Source organism: Scyliorhinus torazame, chromosome 3 (assembly GCF_047496885.1).
Source record: "Scyliorhinus torazame isolate Kashiwa2021f chromosome 3, sScyTor2.1, whole genome shotgun sequence".
NCBI classification, from domain to species: domain Eukaryota; kingdom Metazoa; phylum Chordata; class Chondrichthyes; order Carcharhiniformes; family Scyliorhinidae; genus Scyliorhinus; species Scyliorhinus torazame.
The window spans coordinates 218,214,819-218,237,514 of NC_092709.1; positions in this window are offsets into that span (position 1 = coordinate 218,214,819).

Here is a 22,696-nt window from a genome sequence, read left to right on the forward strand (position 1 = left end):
CTCCCCTCTTACGACTGCTTTCAGAACCTCCCCAACTACCGCTGCTGATACCTCACCCATATTGTTTGTATCCAAGTAATTCTGAATAGACTTATTCACCTGCCCGCAAACCGCTTCGTCCGCTAACAACCCCACATCCAGCCTCCACAGTGGGTGCTGCCCTCTCTCCTCACTCAACCGCAAATCCACCCAATGCGGGGCACTGCAATCGCCGAATATTCCGTCCCTGTCACCTTAGGAATTAGCGCCCTGCTTAGAACAAAAAAAATCAATGCGGGAGTAAACGTTATGGACATGAGAAAAAAAACGAAAACTCCTTCGCCCTCGGCCGTTCGAATCTCCATGGGTCTACCCCCCCCCCCCGGGATCTTGCCTAACACCCGTCTCACAAATCCCACATCGTCCCAGTTCGGAGCGTATACATTTATAAGCACCACCCGTACACCCTCCAGCTTCCCACTCACCGTAATATATCTACCCCCCTTGTCTGCCACAATTCTTCCAGCCTCAAGCGCCACCCGCTTGCTGATTAATATTGCTATCCCCCTGGTCTTTGAGTCCAGCCCAGAGTGAAACACCTGACCAACCCACCCTTTCTCAGTCTCGTCTGATCAATAATCTTTAGATGTGTCTCCTGAAGCATTGCTACGTCTGCCTTCAGCCCCTTTAAATGCGCGAAAACGCGAGCCCTTTTGACCGGCCCATTCAAACCTCTCACATTCCACGTAATCAGCCCCCCGCCGACTAGCCATAACCTTTTTTGGCCAGCCCAGAGCCCGCGCCCCCTGCTTCCCTGAGCTCCCCCTCAAGCAGCCTTGACCTCCCTTTTGTTCCCCGATAGTAGTTCCTCCCCTGTCAGCGAAGCAGCCTCCCACTTCCCCCCCCCCCACAACAGTTCCGACACGTAATCCCCCAGGTCAAGCACCATCTTGGCACATGTGCACCCCCCACCACGCTTCTGAGAGTCAGCTGACCCATGCTGACCCCGACAGCCCCCGTCCTTGGTGCCAAACAGTCTGGCTCCCTATTGTTCGAACCCCTCTCCCGACATGCATAAACCATTTAAAAACATCGCAGTCCCCAGTCAGTAAACAACCTCAAATAAAAGAAATAAAATAAACCAATGAAGAAACAATCGCTTGAAACCAGACCCGACCTCCCACAGAATAGCACCAACTTCAGGGCTCCCCTCCCCCTCCGCATCCAATCTCTGCAAAAAACAAAGCACCCTCAGACCACCACCCCAGCCCAATACTTAACACAGAACCCAATACAGTCTTATTTGAACCGATATAAGAATTACATAAATTACAAATCACTGCCACATAACTCCTTCAAGACTTAAGCGTCCCTTAAGATGCTTACAACTTCTTTTCTTTGATAAAAGACCATACATCGTCCGGTGCCTCAAGTAAAAGTGCCGGTCTTCGTGCATAACCCACAACCGCGCTGGATACAGCATCCCGAATTTCACCCCCTTCTTGAAGAGGATCGCCTTCACCCGGTTAAACTCAGCACGTCTCTTGGCCAGCTCCACTCCCAGGTCCTGGTAGATGCACACCTCGCTGTTCTCCCATCTGCTACTCCGCTCCTTCTTGGCCCACCGCAAGACGAGTTCTTTGTCCGAAAAGCGGTGGAAACGCACCACCATGGCCGTCGGCGGGTCATTCGCCTTAGGCTTCCCTGCGAGGGCTCGATGCGCTCCGTCCACTTCCAGGGGCCGAGAAAACGCCCCGGGCCCCACCAGCGTCTCCAGCATGCTCGCCACATATGCTCCCACATTCAACCCCTCAATTCCTTCGGGGAGGCCAATGATCCTTAAGTTCTGCCTCCTGGACCTGTTCTCCAGGTCCTCCAACTTCTCCTGCATTCTCTTGTGGCGCTCATCCAACACCTCCACCTTGTGCTCCAGCACGGTTAGATAGTCCTCCTGGTTGGACAATTTCAGCTCAATGTCTTGTATCGCTTTCCCTTGGGCCGCCTGATTCAAAACCATTTGATAGCTCACAGCCTTGATCGGGTCCAGCGTTTCCTTTTTTAGCTCAGCGAAACAGTCCTGAAAGAACTTCATCTGCTGCTCCTTAGACCACTGACTCCTTCCTTGTTCCAAAATTGCACCAATGCCCTAAGAATGTAAAATGTCCTTTCCTGCACTAATCTCGGGATCACACTTTGACGCTTTGAGTCTTCCTCTTTTTAACTTGTCCAACATGTAAGACAAGAAACATTCTTGAAATTGGCACCTTTCAATCTGGTGTTTGGCTCCTTGAAACATCTTCTGCCAAATATCGAGCATATTTCTATCTCTGTCATATGTTCCAGACATGTTTCTACCTATTCCATGACATGGTTCATCTTGGCACTCGGGAAACAACTGACCATTTAGGACGTCTGGGCTGAAGTGGGCTATGAATTGGGCTTATTGACCAATATTTGCATTAAACATTATATGGAAGTATCCTTTATGAAAGAAGAAAGTCTGCATGCCGAGAACCGTGTTTGTGAACTTGACTTACTTCAGAATTCTTTCAACAGTGAAGATTTTGCCTGAAAAATACATTATTAATTTTCAAGGGATACACCATTTGGATTAATGAGAAACACGAACTAACAACAAAAATCACTGCATTTTGGCATTCCAGCAAAGTGCTCCATTGGATTGTAGTTTTGAAAAAAATATTTTTGATGGAATTTCTCTTGTATTTGGCAAAGTGTAATGGCAGGTGGGAAAAGAGATGTTCAGCTCACTGGCAGTGATGGACTTTTCATGTTTAGAAAAGAAACATATTCTCCATGGCATACACGCTGGCTCTGTGGCAGGCAACCTCTGGTTTGCTCGCATTGCCATCAACTCACCACGTTAATCATTGGGGCACTTCAGTTCAAGGCTGCCCTTGCCTCTGCTGGTTCCCCTGAGGCCTTTGCCTTTGCTGGTATCCTTCTTGTCTCTGCATGTAACCCCTCCCCCGAGACCTCTGCTGGTACCCCTTCACCTTTGCCGGTACCCCCTTGCCTTTATCAGTTCCCCTGAGGCCTTTGCTGGCAGTCCCTTGCCTCTGCTGGTACCCCCAAAGTCTCTGCCAGTACTCCCGCATCTTTGCTGGTGCCCAGCTCACATCTGCTGGTACCGTCTGAGGCCTGTGCCCCGTGATGTCTCTGCTGGCACCCCTCCTCACCTTTGCCGGTTTCCTTTGCTGATGTCCTCTCTCCCTCTGAAGAAGTGGTGCTGTGCTCCCACCTCCAAGTTGCCCTTGGAGGTCAACTCACCAGGTTCACTCCTTTTGAAAGCAATCATGATTCGCGGCATTGTGACATCACGTCGCCGAGGGCGGATAATTGAACGTGGGAGGTCGATTGCTGCAGGGAGGCCTGATAATGAGATGCTAATGAATGGAAGCGAGGTTCCTGTATCGCATGGCAGGAAACCCATTATGCTACTGCCGGGGAGAGAGGATGACCATGGTGAGATTTCCCGCCGACGTGAATGCGATTTAAGCCTCTCGTCAGATTTTATGCTCCCGTCACCAAACCTGCCTGAAAAAACGGTGTCATAATATACACCAGTATATCATGGTGCAGGCACACATTGATGGACACACAGTGGGACCAATCAACATACACAACACCGCAGCCAATCACCAGTGAGAGTACATGCACTATAAAGACAGGGGATATCAGAGTTCCCGCTCATTCGAGTAGCAGCTAGCGAGGAGCACAGAGCTCACAGCCTGCAACACAGACATTCACCATGTGCTGAGTGCATCGACTGGTTAGGACAAGGCAAAGGTCTTTAGTTAAAGCTGGTATCGTATTTACCCACAGTTCAAGTATGTTTAAATAGTTAACCTTTTAATAAAATAGTGTTGCACTGCTTCAAGTGTTGGTGACCTGTATGTGATCCAGAACACCCAACACATCAAACGGAAGTGGAAAATCCCTGCCCTAATTTTTTATTTCCCCTTCATTTGCAGAAGGAACTGGGCCAGATTTTTCTCACCCTCTGATTTTAAGCAGATTTAGCCTGCTCGTTGTGAGTTGAGGGGATATGTGGTGAAGAAAAATTGAACCTGTTCCACCAGATTCTGAGTACCCACGGCCACTTCTGAAATGTCCCACTGGAGGTGATGGTGGGCATTTTCTATATCTTCACCCAATTATAGCTGGCTATTTTAAAATGGCTTGCAAATGAGGGGAATATATCATAAAATCCTGCCATGTAATGCTAGGCGCCCGGAACATTGTTTTTGGTCTGAGATGCCAAGTATATGAACTTTAAAATTCCCCAGAAAGTGCAACGACTCAATGGGTGGTTAATTGCATTCTCTGAACTCCACAATTTTAAAATAAAATCTGAGTTGTCCCAAAGGCATTTGGCACTGTGAAAAGTGCTTAAAGTCACTGCTCGAATTACCCTAACCTCTTGACATAATACTAATCTATATTAGTGTCACAAGTAGGCTTACATTAAAACCTCAATGAAGTTGCTGTGAAAATCTCCTAGTCGCCACCCTCTGGCGCCTGTTTGGGTACACTGAGGGAGAATTCAGAATATCCAATTCATCTAACAATCACGTCTTTCGGGACTTGTGGGAGGAAACCGCAGCACCTGGAAACGGGGGAACGTGCCGACCCCGCAGGGCCCGCTGGACAGCCCTCCACACTGTCCCATTCTCCCTTTCTACCTGCCCGTTTCCCCGGGGGTTATAGCTTGTCGTTCTGCTGGAGGCAATACTCCTGCTGAGCAGGAACTGACGTAGCTCATCACTCATGAATGAGGATCCCCTGTCACTGTGGATGTAGGCGGGGAAACTGAACAGAGTGACGATCGAATTAAGGGCTTTAATGACGGTGGCAGATGTCATGTCGGGGCATGGGATGGCGAAGGGGAACCGGGAGCATTCGTCGATCACACTGAGGAAATATGTGTGATGATCGGTGGAGGGGAGGGGGCGTTTGAAGTCCACGCTGAGGCGTTCAAAGGGGCGGGAGGCCTTCACCAGGCGTGCGCCGTCCGGACGGTAGAAGTGCAACTTGCACTCCGCACAGACTTGGCAATCCCTGGTGATTGTCCTTACTTCCTCGACGGAGTAGGGCAGATTTTGTGCCTTAATGAAGTGGTACAACCGTGTGACGCCTGACTGACAAAGGCTGTCATGCAGGGTCCGGAGTCGGTCTACCTGTGCGCTGGCACATGTACCTCGGGATAGGGCGTCTGGGGGCTCGTTGAGTTCGCCAGGGCGATACATAATCTCGTAGTTATAGGTGGAGAGCTTGATTCTCCACCGCAAGATTTTATCATTTTTGATCTTGCCCCGCTGTGTGTTGTTGAAATTGAAGGCTACCGACCGTTGGTCAGTGAGGAGAGTGAATCTCCTGCCGGCCAGGTAATGCCTCCAATGCCGCACAGCTTCAACGATAGCCTGGGCCTCCTTTTCGACGGATGTGTGCCTAATTTCAGAGGCATGAAGGGTGCGGGAAAAGAATGCCACGGGACTGCCTGCCTGATTGAGGGTGGCGGCAAGGGCGACGTCTGATGCGTCGCTTTCTACCTGGAAGGGCAGTGTTTCATCTACAGCATGCATTGTGGCCTTGGCAATATCAGCTCTGATCCGGGCGAAGGACTATTGGGCCTCAGCCGTCAGGGGAAAGTGGGTGGACTGTATGAGTGGGCGGACTTTGTCCGCATAGTTTGGGACCCACTGAGCGCAATATGAAAAGAACCCCAGGCAGCGTTTGACGGCCTTGGGGCAGTGGGGGAGGGGGAGCTCCATGAGGGGGTGCATGCGGTCGGGATCAGGCCCCAGAACTCCGTTCTGGACCACATAGCCGAGGATGGCTAAGCGGTTCGTGCTGAACATGCACTTCTCCTTGTTGTAAGTGAGGTTTATGAGAGTAGCGGTGTGGAGAAATTTAGCAAGGTTGGCGTCGTGGTCCTGCTGATCATGGCCACAGATGGTGACATTGTCTCGGTATGGAAACGTGGAAGACCGAGACCCCGTTAGTGACGTCGAAGGGGACCCTAAGGAAGTGGTATAGCCAGCCGTCTGCCTCGAAGGCGGTGTATGGACGGTCCGATTTACGAATGGGGAGCTGGTGGTAGGCGGATTTCAGGTCTACCGTTGAGAAGACCCGGTACTGTGCAATCTGGTTAACCATGTCAGATATGCGTGGGAGGGGGTATGCGTCAAGCTGCGTGTACCGGTTGATGGTCTGGCTGTAGTCCACGACCATTTGGTGTTTCTCCCCAGTTTTAATTACTACCACTTGAGCTCTCCAGGGGCTGTTGCTGGCCTCGATGATGGCTTCCCGAAGCAGCTGCTGGACTTTGGACCTGATGAAGGTCTTGTCCTGGGTGCTGTACCGTCTGCTCCTGGTGGCTATGGGTTTGCAATCTGGAGTTAGATTGGCAAAGAGGGAAGGTGGGTCGACCTTTAGTGTCGCGAGGCCGCACACAATAAGGGGTGGTAAGGGCCCGCCGAATTTCAGGGTTAGGCTCTGGAGGTTACACTGGAAATCCAGGCCGAGAAGGGCAGCGAGGGCCGGGCAGCGTTGGCGTGGGTGCTTTTGCTGGCCGCAAAAATAGCATCGGGGCCCCCCGGGGTTAGCTGGCTGGCGTGTAGCGCAGACATTTTGGGTGGGCAGCGTCCCCGCTGGGGCGGCTGTCTGTGGGGTCCATGAAGCGTAGGAGGGGTGGGCCGTGCGGTTCGGGGCTTAGGACTGGATATTGCGCAGGGCGACTGTCAGGGAGAGTGCTAGCGTTTTAGTCTCTGCGAGGTCGCGCGTGGCCCCTTCTAGGAGCCGCTGGCATATGATATCTTCCCCAATTCCAGTCACAAAGGCGTCCCGCATAAGGAGGTCTGAGTGTTCCTTGGCTGTAACGTCCTGGCAGTCACAGTCCCGGACTAGTGGGATTAGGACCCTCCAGAAGTCTTCTGTGGACTCACCACGTACTTGAGAGCGAGTGGCGAGCGCGTGCCTGGCAAAGAGCGTGTTTGTCTTCTGCTCGTAGTTGTCCTTGAGTAGAGTCATGGCTTCGATACAGTTCGGCGCATCCTGGAGTTGTGGGAAGTCTTTGGAGCTCAGCCTGGAATATAAGATCTGAATCTTCTGAGCCTCCGGAACAGGGGTTGGCGCCGCATTGATATACGCTTCAAATCAAGCTAGCCAGTGCTGGAAGTCCTTTCTGGCGTCGCTTGAGTGCGGATCCAGCTGCAGGTGATCCAATTTGACAAGGAGGTCCATCCTTCGAAACTGATACCGATAAATTGAGGCACGATCAATTTGACTAAAGACGAAAGTTGAATCCAAACTGAGGCTTTATTGCTATCAGATGTGTGGCCTCCTACAGCAGCTGGCGAAATGGCTGCGAGCAGGTGGACACGCAAATTTATACCCCGCCTCCTGGGCGGAGCCAGCAGGCAGGGGCCACACGCGAACCTGTAGTGCAGGTTCGACCGTACATCCTCTAATATAGGCACAACAGTGGTTTACCACACCCTGCACAGACAGTGACCCAAGCTGAGAATCGAACCTGAGTCCCTGGCACTGTGAAGCAACCTTGCTAACCACTGTGCTACCGTGCCACCCCTTAAGGACCCGCATGGGGTACTTAAAGTCAGTGGAAACCCTGCTGGAAACTGTAAAATATTGAAAGGATCCTGGGGCCAATAACAGGCCAAATTACTTCTTGCCATTGAAGAACATGTTCCTCACAAACCTGATGCGAATTAGAAAATGGACAGCAGGGCAGCATCTCCCCTGTTTTCATTTCACCAAGGATTCTTGTGAGGTCCCATTGATATGACAAGGCGCTGGGTATGTTTTGGAAATTCAGGATTACCTGTGCCTTTCTGTCATCAGTTTGTTTTAATTTTATTATTAATTTCAAATTGTCTTCTTCAAACCCAGATTGGCTCAATTGGTATTATTCTTACCAAGGGCAAAAGGCTCAAACCCCACTCCAGAGGTTGAGCACTTAAACCAATTGGACATTTCAGTGTAGTACTGAGGGAGTGTTGCACTATGTCTTTTGGGGTGCAACTGTCTTCAAGTGGACATAACAGATTCCATGGTACTTTGAAGCAAAGCAGGTTTTCTCTTGGTTTCCCTCACCAACCTCTACTGACACCATTGAAAACAGATCTTCTGGCTGTTCATCTCACTGATGTTGGTGGGAGCCTACTAAATTAAAATAGGCTGTCATGATTACCTTTAAAACACCAGAGATTACAATTTAATAATTAGCAATTGGTTGTGAAGCATTTTGGGATGCCCTAATGTTGCAAAAGATACATATTGTATGTATATATATATAAAAGCCATTTACACTAATTTCTCCATAGATTTTGTCCATTTTCCAACAAAGCTACAGCAGGGGTTTTGGGGAAAAAAAATCTATAATTGCAATGAATTTCTGTAAGAGTTTTCCAAGACCCCTGCTGTAGCTTTGTTGGAAAATGGGCACAATCTCTGGAGAAATTAAGGTAAATGGCTTTTCCGTTGTTTCACTCAAGCTCTGTGTTATGACACCTTGGGCTAGTGCGCGGTCAATTCCAGTCTCACAGGACCCGGAGTCCCAACATAAGTGAATTCACCAATAATTTGTGTATTCTCCTGAAATCTTTGACTCTCAATGGCTCCAATGACTCATAGGCACCAGATTTGTAAGTAAAACACAAAAGAATTGTTTATTTGCAACAAGAGAAGAGTTAAACATGTAATGCTGATAATAGAACAACGGTCTGCTAATCTAATTATTCCCCTAACACTGTCCCACCCTCCACCCACATACACGTGAGACAGACACACAGTGGGGAAGGGAAAGAATCTAAATAATAGGGATTAAACTGAGGATGAGAGATGCGTATCTTCGTTGCTGAGGTTACCGTCTTTGTAGGTGATGATCTTCTTCGAATGCGAGGTGTTGCAAACCATCGGTTGGTTTAAATTATTAAGGATCCACCCTCAGTTAGAACTCTCAGGCTGTAAGACTTCCTCTGGAATCACCTTTACTTCCACTGACTTGGGCTTTCATAGAGGCAATTCCCATCAGGTCTATGCAATTCTAACTTGCATCCACCAGATAGACTACCAGCCTACTGAGCCAAACTGAATTTTACTGGCCTTGCCTACAGCTGCTGCTGCACTGAACTTCTTGAGTCAATCTGACTGTAGAGAGGGAAAGGTCTTTACTTTGCACCTTCAGACAGAGGCCCATCAGTTCAGAGATATCAGGGCTTGTACTCTCCAGCTTCTTGATCCAACCAAAAACTAACTCGAAAAAAAGTCTCACAGAAAAAACCTACCAGCCTTGCTGAGAAGAAAACAGAGCCTCCAACTATTGATTTTGAGAAAGATCCACCCCTTCAGGGAGAGAGAACTTAAAGCCTTTGTCAACTCTGTCTCAAAAACAAAACTAAGTCCTTGGAGCTAGCCTCAGCTGATAGAGGCTGCTGCTTCGTAGGTTTTCACAGAACTGGCTGCAGACTGCAGAGGTTACCTTCACAGTCCTGGCTGGCTAGAGAGAGTGTTTTAAACTGCTTCTGGCCGCTCTGATGTCTAAGCAGAACTGAAAGCCAAAATTATTTCTGCCTTCTGATCCAGAATCTTCTGAAGGGCTCCACCACTCACAGCCGAAAGAAGGATATGTCCCGGAAATACAAAGGAGATGATTGGCTGCTAGCCAAGTCCATCAAAATGACATAATGGGACTATGCCACACAGCACACTGCACAGAGGGTATCTCCTTGGGCGAGTTCAAATAACAGCTGGCAAGGCGGCACAGAGGTGCAGTGGTAAGCACTGCTGCCTATGGCACTGAGGACCCGGGTTCAATCCTGGCCCCAGGTCACTGTCTGTGTGGAGTTTTCACATTCTCCCTGTGTCTGCATGTGTTTCACTCCCATAAATATGTGCAAGTTAGGTGGATTGGCCACACTAAATTGCCCCTTAAGTGGAAGAAAATAATTGGATACTCTAAATTTATGAAAAGAAAATAATAGGGAGTGGTTTCAAAAATCTAGGTCGGGATTCTCCGAGCCGCCGCCCCGAAATCACGCTCAGCGCGGGGGCGGTGAATGGGCGTCAGACCCGAGCTCGGGTCTGACGCTGCTCCCGTGATTCTCCGGTCCCTGGAGATTCGACACCAATCGGGCACGCGCAGTCGACGTGGCGCCGGTTGGGGGCCATTGACAAAGGCCCCCGTGGCGATTCTTCCAGTGCAGCTGGCCGAGTTCCCGCATCGCGGTTCTCATGGTTCCATCCGGCAGGCACTTGGTGTGGCAGCTGCAGACTCAATCCGCGGCCGCTCTGGTGGAGGGCGGGGAGTCATTCACCGGTGGGGGGCGGGGGTCCTTCAGTACGGCCAGGCTATTGATCAGGGGCCACCGATCCACTGGTGCGTGCGATCTAGAGGGGGGGGAGGCCTATAATCTTGGTGCCGGTCCACGGTGTGGGTCGGCCATGTTGCGCGGGGCGGCCAACACAGGCCGTCGCCGTGCGCATGTGCGGACTCCCGACCGGAAGTGCAGGGCCCCTTATCGGCAGCCGGAGCTGTAAGGACAACTCCGGGGCACTGCTAGCCCCCTGCAAATCGCAGAATCACCCTGGACTTACTCCAGGTAATGTCATAATATACACCAGTATATCATGGTGCAGCCACACACACTGATGGACACACAGCGGGACCAATCAACACACACAACACCGCAGCCAATCACCAGTGAGAGCACATGCACTATAAAGACAGGGGGCATCAGAGTTCCCGCTCATTCGGGATGCAGCCTCTCAGAAGGACAGAGCTTACAGCTTACAGCACAGATCTTCACCATGTGCTGAGTGCATAGACTGGTTAGGACAGGCATAGGTATTTAGTTTAATCTAACATCGTGTTAACCCACAGTGAAAGTATGTTCAACAGTTTCTAACTTAATAAAATAGTGTTGTACTATTTTAAGTGTTGGTGGCCTGTATGTGTTCCACGGATCCAGAGCACCCAACACATCAGGGAAGTTCAGAGTGCTTCGCGCGCGTTTTTCCCGGGCGTGGGGACATAGCCTCATTATTGGGAATCTCGCCACTGTAGTTTACACCCAAAATCTGCAATGTTGTAGCAATCAGAAAGACAGGTATTAAAAAGGACACAATGATCAGACAAAGATTTAAATTACATCTGCTAATATCCTTTCAAAATCACAGCAGGAGATTTGGTCGTCCCTGGGGAAATGCAGGACTGGTCTTTATTTTTGATCCTCTTTTGCATTGTCCTTTGAAGTTTATTTTTGAAACCTGTTCTGTGAAGCAAAAACAATTGGTGTCTGCTTAGAACTTAAAGCACTTAAGAAATCATGACATATAGATCATTTGGCTTCCATTATCTATTTTCTAATTTATTATTTTCCTCTCTACTTCGTATTGAAAAATTCTTTTTATAACATTTTTGTTCATAATGTGAGATTGACTAAGATTTAGGAAGCATATCTGAAATAATAATAGGTCACCCAGAAAATGAGTTCCTTATAAAGCACAGGGTGATAGGCACGCGGTTGAAAGAAGGAAAATAAACGGATTTTTCACACACTGGACAGCAGTGAAGAAGTGAGATTCAATGGTCTGTAGCTTGGAAGGTTAATATAACTTAGGGATTGAACAGGATCAGGAGCAAGGGACGAGGCGTAGAGAAGGGGTGGGGGGGTGGGGTGGGGGGGGGGGAGAGATTGGGAGGCTAGAAAGAGAGAAGATGACGGGTGACTGATGACTAGATGAGGAGCAAGCAGCAGGGAGGGGAAAGAAGGGAGGAGAATGGATCAGAGAAAAGGGGAGAGTGTAGGAAAGAATGGAGAGAAGGGAAGGGGAATGTTTTAGGGAAAAGTATGCTAGAAACGGGAAGGGGAAGCAAGGATAAATGAGGGGTAGGAATAGGACGGCGGGTTCCAGTGATCAATTCCTGAGGTGGAAGAGTGGATGCCATTTGATTTCAACTCTTTGTGGATAACATTTGGGGCTGTGATTTCTGTCTCGGCGGGTTGGGGAGGAAGAAGTTCCACCAGTAATTATTGCCTCAGCAGAGCATTGGGAGGGAATGTTGGCTTGCTATTTCTGCATGCTCTCACTGGGTTTGTCTCCTTTCTTGTTTCCGCCTCAGTGCAAAGCGAGTGGCAGTAGTTGGGGTCTGATAAGTGTTTCTGTAAGCATGGTGAGGAGGATCACCAGAATTATATTTTATTGAAGTTGAATTTCAGTGATGTTTCCAACTTTATAGCTCTCTCTCTCTCTCTCTCTCTCTGGGGTCCCTTACTTATTCATCTTTGCGATCTTCTTTGAAGGTTGATCTCCAATGTCAGTTTGCATTTTTAAGTTTTCTGGTCAGAATGATGTTTTAAAGAAAAAGGTCTTTATGCATGCTTCGTCCGTCATTTGTTTGTGGAATTTATGTGCCAACTTTTTGTTTGGCCATGTTCGGCTGTGTGTTATTGCAGATGCTTTCATCTCCTTCCTACAATTCAATTTTTAATTTCTTCTTGATTTTAAATAGATTTTTCATGATTGTATAAATTGGAAGACAATGGGCAGAGTGCCTACTAGGTCTGCCCTTTGGTGCCAGTGTGACACCCAAACCATATTCATACTCAAATCTGATTATAAAAGTATTAGCAGTCTCCAATTGGGTGGAGGCTAGAAATGCCGTGGGGGCTTCTCCATGGAGCTAAAGAAGAAACGGAGCATCAAAGGGAGGAGAAGGAAATAGTTCTGTGGGGGAGCTATGGTAAGGTTTCTGTGGGGCTAGGAGGAGCACTCAATGGCAAAGCATTAGATATTTATACTGGAAACTTAAATACAGCGTAGGCCCAGTTTACACAAGATAAGTTTTTTTCCAGTGAGAATCTATACATGCCTGCATAATTTCAAGGTGACTACATTGGCAGGAAGGGATTGGTGAATGTTATGATTTTCACCCTGCTACCTCCCCATGCACACCTGGAATTTGACATCAAGCTCATTCCAGTCGATTTTATTGCAATTTGGAGGTGTTGAGTGGGCTGCAGCAGATAATATCAAATGGTTGTGAGGAAGCAAATGAGGTAACACACTGAAAACAAGGAAGAATAATATACGCACAACACTATCCTCAGGAAATAACATATTGATTCTGTTTTTAATCTATAATACCAACAGCTTTGTATTTATGTCTGCTACTTAGAGCCCCTTGTACACTTGCGGTCTGAAGGAAGAGCAGATTTTGTCTTCCTTTATGTTTTCACTTTAAATTACAACAAAGCAATAAAACTTCCATCACCTCAGCAGATCAAAGCGAGGACAAAAATCATTCCAAATCTAATGTGGGTTAGTGTGATTGCATCAGGACTATATCATTGCACAGCATCTGTCAACAGCAGCGTTGTATGGTTGTTTGCTTTTATTTTCAACTTGCACTGAACATCAGTGTTGTCTTCTAATAAACAGGAAGAGCTGCCTTTTCCTGATGTGAAATCATCCAAGCAAATTGAAAAATATATTAAAAGCTTCCTTGGTAAGGGCACTGCCCTTTGTGAAATTCCATCGAATCACAAACGTCCTCAGTTTGATCCCTCATTTGGGTAGGGTAACCAGATTTTCAAAAGAGAAAACAGAGACTCCCTGGAATGTTTCCTCACAATCACACCATACACAGCTTTCCCATTGCAGCTTCCCAGGTACATCTTCCCCGCTTTTATCTCTGTACTACTGGAAACAAGTCAAGTGGTTATAATTTGGTGCCTTCCTTTCGAAGTTGGCCAGTAAGTCCAGAGAAAACCATACTCTGCGGATGTGAACAACTTGGATAAGCACCGCCAGCTGTCCTGCTGCCCATTTCCTGCCACCCTCTGTTGCTATTTTTAATGAGTGGAATACTATCCCACCAGCGTCACCAATAATGTTGCCAAATTAACTGGATATGGCAGTTATTAATGATAATATTGCTTTTCAGAGTCGCCAGGTATCAAATGAAACCACCGCAAGGTTTTACCGGATATCGATCAAAGACCAAACCAACAGTTAGCCAGTTGAAGTTCAAAGATAGTTTATTTACACACAAGGATTACTTCGACATGCAACATAAAAAAACTACAAGTTAAACTACACCTAACAACTACAATAACTTGTACTTAGCTTCAGGGCAACCGGCTCTTTGCAGATGAACAAGGCCTTGTTTCGGATCTTGTGTGGATGGGTAGAAGAAGTGGCTTTGTTTCTGCTGGGCTCATCCGTCTGGTAGCGATCGTTGGTCTTGAACTTGTCTTCTGGTCGTAATGCTACACTTGGTTGTATGCGTAGGCCGGGGCCAAGAGAGACCGAACACATGGCTGTGTCTCTTTTTATCCCTCTGGCGTTTCGCGCTCTTTGGGGCGGTCCTTAGCTTTGGACCCAATAATTCGACAGGCTTCGATCACTGCCTTCGGCTTTGGCCAATAAAGGGGCGGGTGCCTTGATGGCTGGGCGTGTCCTTAGCGGTTATTGACCTTGGATGTTTGGGCTTTCTTAGCAAAGGGAGTGGCGCCGGTTAGTCTGCATCTGTATCGGTTACCTGAGTACAGTCCTTTTGTTCTGGAGAAATGGGCCATTAGAATGCAAACGAGCGGGTGTTTCGATCGCGTCTAGCTATCTGGGTTGCAAATACACACACAAGCTCTGAGTGTGTCTGAGTCCTGGGTTGGCCATAATTCCCATGGTCCTTTGTAGGTGGCCATCTGAGATGGCTACACCTCACCCGGAAGTGCTTTCCACCACGTGTTATCCAGAAGTGTAATGTCATGCTGCCGGGCAAAGCGGCACACTGTGCGAACCACGGGGCAAAGGGGCAGATCAAAGAAGCATGTATAAACCTCAGTGCAATTCAAACTCATTTTGCTCCTGCAGAATAAATAATAATAATCTTCATTATTGTCACAAGTAGGCTTATATTAACACTGCAATGAAGTGACTGTGAAAATCCCCTAGTCACCACACTCCGGCGCCTGTTTGGGTACACGGAGGGAGAATTCAGAATGTCAAATTCAGCTAACAGCGTCTCTTTTGGGACATGTGGGAGGAACCCGTAGGAAACCCAGGCAGACATGGGGAGAACGTGCAGATTTCACACAGACAGTGACCCAAGGGGGAAGTGAACCTGGGATCCTGGCGCTGTGAAACAACAGTGCTAACCACTGTGCTATCTGGCAGTGCCTACAGCTGGAAACTGTGGTACTTGAGGAGGAGTTTGAATTGCTGGGAGGGAATGGGTGGTGATATCTCATCAAGGGCAGCATGGTAGCACAAGTGGATAGCACTGTGGCTTCACAGCGCCAGGGTCCCAGCTTCGATTCCCTGCTGGGTCACTGTCTGTGCGAAGTCTGCACGTTCTCCCCGTGTCTGCGTGGGTTTCCTCCGGGTGCTCCGGTTTCCTCCCTCAGTCCAAAGACGTGCAGGTTAGGTGGATTGGCCATGATAAATGACCAATGTCCAAAAAGGTTAGGAAGGGTTATTGGGTTACAGGGATAGGATGGAAGTGAGGGCTTAAGTGGGTCGGTGCAGACTCGATGGGCCGAATGGCCTCCTTCTGCACTGTATGTTCTATGTTCTATCTGCAGGTAAGGGATTTTGCGCGAAGGCAGGTTTCGACCTTTCCGCTTCTACTGCCACATGGGATACAGGACAAGGTCGTTTTTAGAATGGGGGGTGGGGGGGGTGGGGGGGGGGGGGGGGTATCGTAAATCTATAAAGAACTTATGGAGTGGGAGGAAACCCAGATAGGTGAGGTAAAACGAAAGTGGGAAGATGAGTTCGGAAAGGAGTTAGGCGGGTCTGTGGGAGGATGCTCTGAGCAGAGTCAACACGTCCTCATCATGTGCCAGGCTCAGCCTGATACAATTCAAGGTGGTCCACCGGGCATACATGATGGTGGCCCGGATGAGCAGGTTCTTTGGGGTGGAGGACAGGTGTGTGACAGGGGGGCCCGCGAACCATGTCCACATGTTTTGGGCATGCCCAGAGTTGAGGGGATTCTGGCAGGGATTTACGGATGTCGTGTCCACGGTACTAAAAACAAGGGTGGCGCCGAATCCAAACGTGGCGATTTTTGGAGTGTCTGAAAACCCGGGAGTCCAGGGGGTGAGAGAGGCTGACGTCTTGGCCTTTGCCTCCTTGGTAGCCCGGAGACGGATATTGCTAGCGTGGAGGGGCTCGAAGCCCCGAAATCAGGGGTATGGGTTAGTGACATGGCTGGATTTCTCCCACTTGAGAAAATTAAGTTCGCCTTGAGAGGATCAACGTTAGAGTTCGTTCGGAGGGGGCAGCCGTTTACCAACTTCTTCGGAGAAAACTAAACTGTCAGCAGATTCAACAAGGAGGGGGGATCGGGGGATTTAGCCTATTTTTTGTCTAGATTAGGCAGGAACAGTGGGAGATGGAGGGATGTGTTATGCATTGAACTATGTTTACATTTGTATTTGTATCTTTTATTGTTATAAAACCATAAATGCCTTAATAAAATGTTTTAAAAAAAAGAAATTGTCAGGACAAAACCGGAGCGTGTCAACCTACACATTTGGTTTACTGACCCCAGTCAGGAAAGTGGTGGAGGTGTTACAATTGACCTGAGTGCCTTTGGGCTGAGGAGGAAAATATCAGTCAGAGTTCTGATTCTATCTTTTGACCATAGAAAATCAGATGAGAACCTGATTGTACTAGGGAGACAAGATGTTTTGCTTCTGATTGACTTGGCTGAAAAATATTCCACTGTTGACATCGGATGAGATAATTAGACTAAAACCAACCATGTTCTCTCTCAATGATGTCCCCTAATGGGGGGGACCTCCGGTGGCGGCATGTAGGTGGAAGTAGCACTTTGGGTGGCTCCTCCTTGAGGCTCTGTTTTTGGGGAATTTAATGCCCGGTCCCAGGGGCAGTTTTTGGATGAGCTGGTGCAGGAAGACATAAGGAAGGCGAGGAATGTCGAAAAACCAGAAAAAAGCCATTGTGAAGAACGGTGGTGATGTCGCCGTCGAGCGAACGGGTCAGCCCAGCTGCTGGAAAGATGGCGGAGGCTGTGTTGCTGGGTGGGGCCCTTCGCAGTAGAGACTTTGACCGAGGAGATGGCTGGAGAGTTTGAAAATCAGTTTGCCAAGCATATGGAGGTGATGCGTAAAGAGATGATGGTAGCGATGAAGGGGCTGGTGGAGGAAGCAATGGTCCCGGTGAAGGCGGCAGTGTTGAACACATCAGCCGAGGTACGGCTGAAGTTGAAGGGGGTGGAGGAAGCTCTGTCACAACAAAGTGAACAGTTCATCTCGATGGGTGAGGAGCTGTGGAAGGTTGTGGAAGCCAACAAATAATTGGGAACCAAGGTGGAGGGCCTGGAGAATAGTTCAAGGTGGCAGAATTTAAGAATTGTGGGCTTGCCTGAGGGGGTGGAGGGCCAGAGACCAACTGAGTACTTTGCGAAGTTGTTGGCGATGTTGTTGGGGGAGGGGGAAGAATCCTCCCAATATGAACTGGACAGGGTTCATTGGTCACTCAGGTCCAAGCCGAAGACAAATGAGCCGCCAAGGGCGGACTTAATTTATTTTCATAAATCCCACGTAAATGAGAAAGTCCTGATTTGAGCAAAGCAAAGGTGTGAAGTGAGGTGGGAAGAAGTTTGTATTCGTATATACCAGGACTTAACCGCGGAGCTGTCGAGAAGGCAGGCTGCCTTTGGTCGGGTGAAGGCGGCACTTTACAGTAATGGCGTGAGGTTCGGCGTGGTTTACTCGGCGAAGCGGAGGGTGGCCTACTTCTTCTACTTTGAGATGGTGGAGGCGTTCGTGAAGGCTGAAATGAGAGGTGGGATTAGGGTTTTGCTTTGGACGGAGGGAAGGGGGTTGAATTGCTGTATATAGTTTAATGTCTTGTTTCTTGTTTAAGGATGTTTATTTGTTTTGTATGAGAGAGGGGAACAGTTGGGAGTTTGATTTTTGGGTTGGTTGGTGGGAAGGGTAGTGTACCCTGTGGTATGGGGCAGCACGGTAGCACAAGTGGATAGCACTGTGGCTGCACAGCGCCAGGGTCCCAGGTTCGATTCCCCGTTGGGTCACTATCTGTGTGGAGTCAGCACGTTCTCCCCGTGTCTGCGTGGGTTTCCTCCGGGTGCTCCGGTTTCCTCCCACAGTCCAAAGACGTGCAGGTTAGGCGGGCTGGCTATGCTAAATTGCCCTTAGTGTCCATAAAGGTTAGAAGGGGTTATTGGGTTACGGGGATAGGGTGGAAGTGAGGGCTTAAGTGGGTAGGTGCAGACTCGATGGGCCGAATGGCCTCCTTCTGTACTGTATGTTCTATGTTCTATAGGGTACAGCGGGCAGGAGATTAGTCAACTTTGGGGTTATGGCTGTTTTCTGTGGCGTGGTTTTTGCATTGATTAAGATTGTTTTTAGGGACTGGGCATGGGGGAGGGAATTGGGAGGAGGGGGACCGGGGTAGGGGCCTCCACACTAGCACACGTAGGTTGCCTAGTGAATGGGAGTGTGGTGGGGGGAGGGGCGCGGTCATTGGAACCTGGTTTAACAGATTTTGATCGGCCTGGGAGGTGTGAAAGATGGGGGGATGGGATCGATACTGGGAGAAGTGTTTTCAAGAGGAAATGGATAGGAGGATTCTGGAAGGGGGGAAGGGTTCTATGGCAACAAAGGGACTGGGCAGAGTCATTGGGCAGGGTCTAGGGTTATGATGATAGCAGATAGGAGGGGGAGGGTCATGATAGATCCCCGGTCAGAATAGTAACGTGGAACGTGAGGGGATTGGGGGGACCGGTGAAGAGGTTGAGGGTGTTTGTGCATTTAAAGAGCCAATGTGGTGATGCTGCAGGAGACCCACCTGAGGATGAATGATCAGGTGATGCTCAGGAAAGGCGGGGTGAGTCAGGTGTTCCATTCCGGGGTTCATAGTCGGGCTCAGGGGATAGCGGTATTGGTGGGCAAGCGGGTGAGGTTTCAGATGGAGAATGTGGTGGTGGATCAGGGCAGGTACATGATTGTGACAGGTGTTGGAGGGGAGATTGGTGGCGTTGGTGAGCATATATGGCCCCAACTGGACGATGTAGTGTTTGCGAAGAGGGTGTTGGGTGCTATCCCGGACTTGGGGCACTCATGATTTAATAGTAGGGGGGGACTGGAAGATGGTGCAAGAGCCGAAATGGACAGGTAGCAGCTGCACTCGCTGGCCCAGCGTTGACTGGGTTAATGAGAGATGGGAGGAGTGGACCAATGGAGGTTCCTGCACCCAAGGAAGTGGTTGCACTCTTTCTTTTCTCCCCGGTACATAAAGTGTATTTGAGAATAGACTTCTTCATGGTTGGGAAGGCATTATTGGCTGTGGTCAAAGGGTCGGAGTATTCGGCAACGGTGATCTCGGACTATGCACTGGATTGAGTGGATGAGGTTTTGGAGAAGGAGATGGCCCAGTGGCCGGGGTGGAGAATGGATGTGGGGTTGTTGGGGGACCGGAGTTTTTGTGATAAGATTGGGAAGGTGATTGAGGAATATGTGCGATTTAATTGCACGGGGAGGTTTCACTGTTAGCAGTGTGGGAATCTCTGAAGGCAGTAGTGAGGGGCAAGGTGATCTTGTTTAAGGCTAAGGTGAACAAGAAGGAGAGGGAGGAGCACCAAAAGGTGATAGAGGAAATAATGGAGGTGGATAGGAGGTATGCAGGGGTCTGGACCCAGTCCTTTTGGACAGGAGGATGGAGCTTCAGACAAAGGTTGTCCACAGGGAATGCGGTGTGCACCAATTGAGACGGGCGAGGTGGGCAGTTTATGAGTATGGGGTGTATGTTGGCCGACCAGCTCCGGAAGGAGGCGGCGCGAGGGAGATAGTCCAGGTACGGGATAAGACAGGGAAGCTAGTGGTGGCTCCGGAGCAGGTTAACAAAGTTTTAGAGGAGTTCTATGAGAAGTTGTATAGGTCGGACCTGCCGGGAGAGGAGCGAGAGATGAGGGAATTCCTGGATGGATTGGAGTATCCGAGGTGGGGGGAAGAAGATAGGACAGGGCTGGAGGGGGCAGTGGGGGGGGCAGGAGGTAAAAGAGGCAATCGGGAGGATGCAGTCAAGGAACCGGATGGGTTCCCAGTGGAATATTATAAGAAGATTTAGGAGAAGTTGGCGCCGTTGATAGTGGGAATGTTTGAGGAGGCGATAGGTAGGCGGGTTTTGCTGCAGACGTTGGGTTCGGCTTCGATTTCCCTGCTACTATAAAAGGATAAGTACCCGGTGGATGGTGGGTCGTACAGGCCCATATCCCTATTAAATGTGGATGCCAAGATACTGGCAAAGGTGCTGGCGGCAAGGTTGGCGGGGTGCCTCCCAAAGGTGATAGCCGAGGATCAGACTGGGTTCATGAAGGGAAGGCAGCTGTTTTCGAATGTTAGAAGGTTGTTAAATCTGATCATGTCTCCAGCAGAGGGAAAGGAGACGGAGGTGGTGGTGGCACTGGATGCGGAGAAGATGTTTGATCGGGTAGAGTGGAGTCATTTGATGGCGGCTTGGAAAGGTTTGGGATCAGACCTAGGTTTATGGCATGGGTATGGCTGCTGTATAGGAAGCCGATGGCGAGTGTTCATACTAATAATATGAATTTGGGGTATTTTTCTCTGCACCGGTGTAAAATGAAAGTGCTACTGTGATTTCTGTTCCTATTTCAGTGCCTACCGGTCTTTCTGCCTGAATCGTTTTTCAAGGAGGTGGACAAATTAGTCACCTCGTTTATGGGGTGGGGGGTGGGAGGGGGGGATGGGGAGTGGGCGCTTGGAGGTGGCCAGGGTTTGTAGGGCGGTCCTGCAGAGAGGGTGACGGCAGGAAGGCTGGGCGTCCCAAACTTATATTAGTACAGGACGGCGAATGCTGAGAAGATGCGGAGCTGGGTCAAGTGGAGGGGGGTGAATGCCTCAACCTCATGTGCGAGGTTGGGGATGATACAATTGAAGGTTGTGTATATGGCGCACCTCACTAAAGCAAGGATGAGCCGGCTGTTTGAGGGGGTGGAAGATGTCTGTGAGTGGTGTGGGACTGGCCCTGCAAACCATGTTTTGGTCCTGCCGGAAGCTGGAAAGGTATTGGAGGGAGGTACTTAACACCATCTCGGGGGTGCTGCATGTGGAGTTGGAGCCAGGTCCCTTAGAGACCATTTTCGGGGTGTCGGACCGGCCTAAGTTGCAGGCGGCTGCAGGGGCAGACGTTTTAGCCTTTGCCTTGCTGATTGCTCGTAGGCGGGTTCTGTTGGGATGGAGGTCAGCTTCTCCGCCCTGTGCCTCGGCGTGGTGGGGAGACCTGCTGGAATTCAGGAGAAGGTGAAGTTTGAGTTAAGGCGGGGTTCTACAATTCATGGGATTTGTTTATCATGCACTTTTGGGAGTTGGTTACCGTTGAAAGCTAAGGGAGGGAGGGAGGGGGGTCTTGTTTGTTGTTTTTCTATGACTTGCGAGTCGCTGTTTTAGGTTGTATAATGGTGGGGTTGCTTTGTTGTTATTTTCCTGTTTTTTATTCTGTTTACATGGTGAAAATGATGAAAATACGGCGAATAAAAATGATATTCCCTATTAATCAAAGCTGGATGGCATTCCCAGATGAAGAACGGTCCATTTGGCAAGAAACTGGGGTATGGTTCGTTACCCTTGAAACTAATGTAGGATCTTTGGGAGATTGGAAAGCATTTCAAAACAAAAGGAGTAAGGAAATGGCTGATGTTCTCCTGAAACACAGCCTTTCACTGACTAATAAGATGGTGACTCTTCAACATGTCACCCAAACAATGCTCTTCATAAGTAGATGGTGTCAACCAATCAAATTGCCATGTTCAAGTGAACAGAAGGAATTTGAAGTTGTGCTCTGCAAATTTTAGCAGCTGTTTTGGTGACCTCAATCAACTGTTCATTCCCACATTAACCTGAGGAGGGCAGCATTAACATTTGAATTTAAAAACAACTTCTGTGAACGTTTGCAAATGTTTTGGTAAAATCATCAACCCTTTTCAGTTTTTATTTGTTGTTAAAACTTTTTGCCATGGAAATTAACACCTTTGCTCTAAAGTGGCATGGTGGCACAATGGTTAGCACTGCTGCCTCACAGCACCAGGGACCTGGGTTCAATTATGGTTTTGGGTAATTGTGGAGTTTGCAGATTCCCCTGTTGTGTGTTCCGGTTTCTTCCCATAGTCCAAAGATGTGCAGGTTAGGTGGATTGGCCATGATAAATTGCTCCTTAGTGTTCAGAGATGTGCAGGTTAGGTGGGGTTACAGGAATAGGGCCGGAAAGTGGGCCTAGGTAGGGTGCTCTTTCGGGGATCGGTGCAGACATGATTGGCCGATGGTCTCCTGCACTGGAGGGATTCTTCTTGTATGCACTAAGCAGCAGGTTCTGAAATCCTGCATTTTACTTACTGTCTCATTATTTCTCTTATGTTTCTAAATGGGCGGCAAGGTAGCCCAGTGGTTAGCACTGCTGCTTCACAACGCCAGGGCCCCGGGTTCGATTCACGGCTTGGGTCACTGTCTGTGCGGAGTCTGCACGTTCTCCCCGTGTCTGCATGGGTTTCCTCCAGGTGTTCTGGTTTCCTCCCACAAGTCCCGAAAGACGTGCTTGTTAGATGAATTAGACATTCTGAATTCTCTCTCAGTGTACCCAAACAGGCGCAGGAATGTGGTGACTAGGG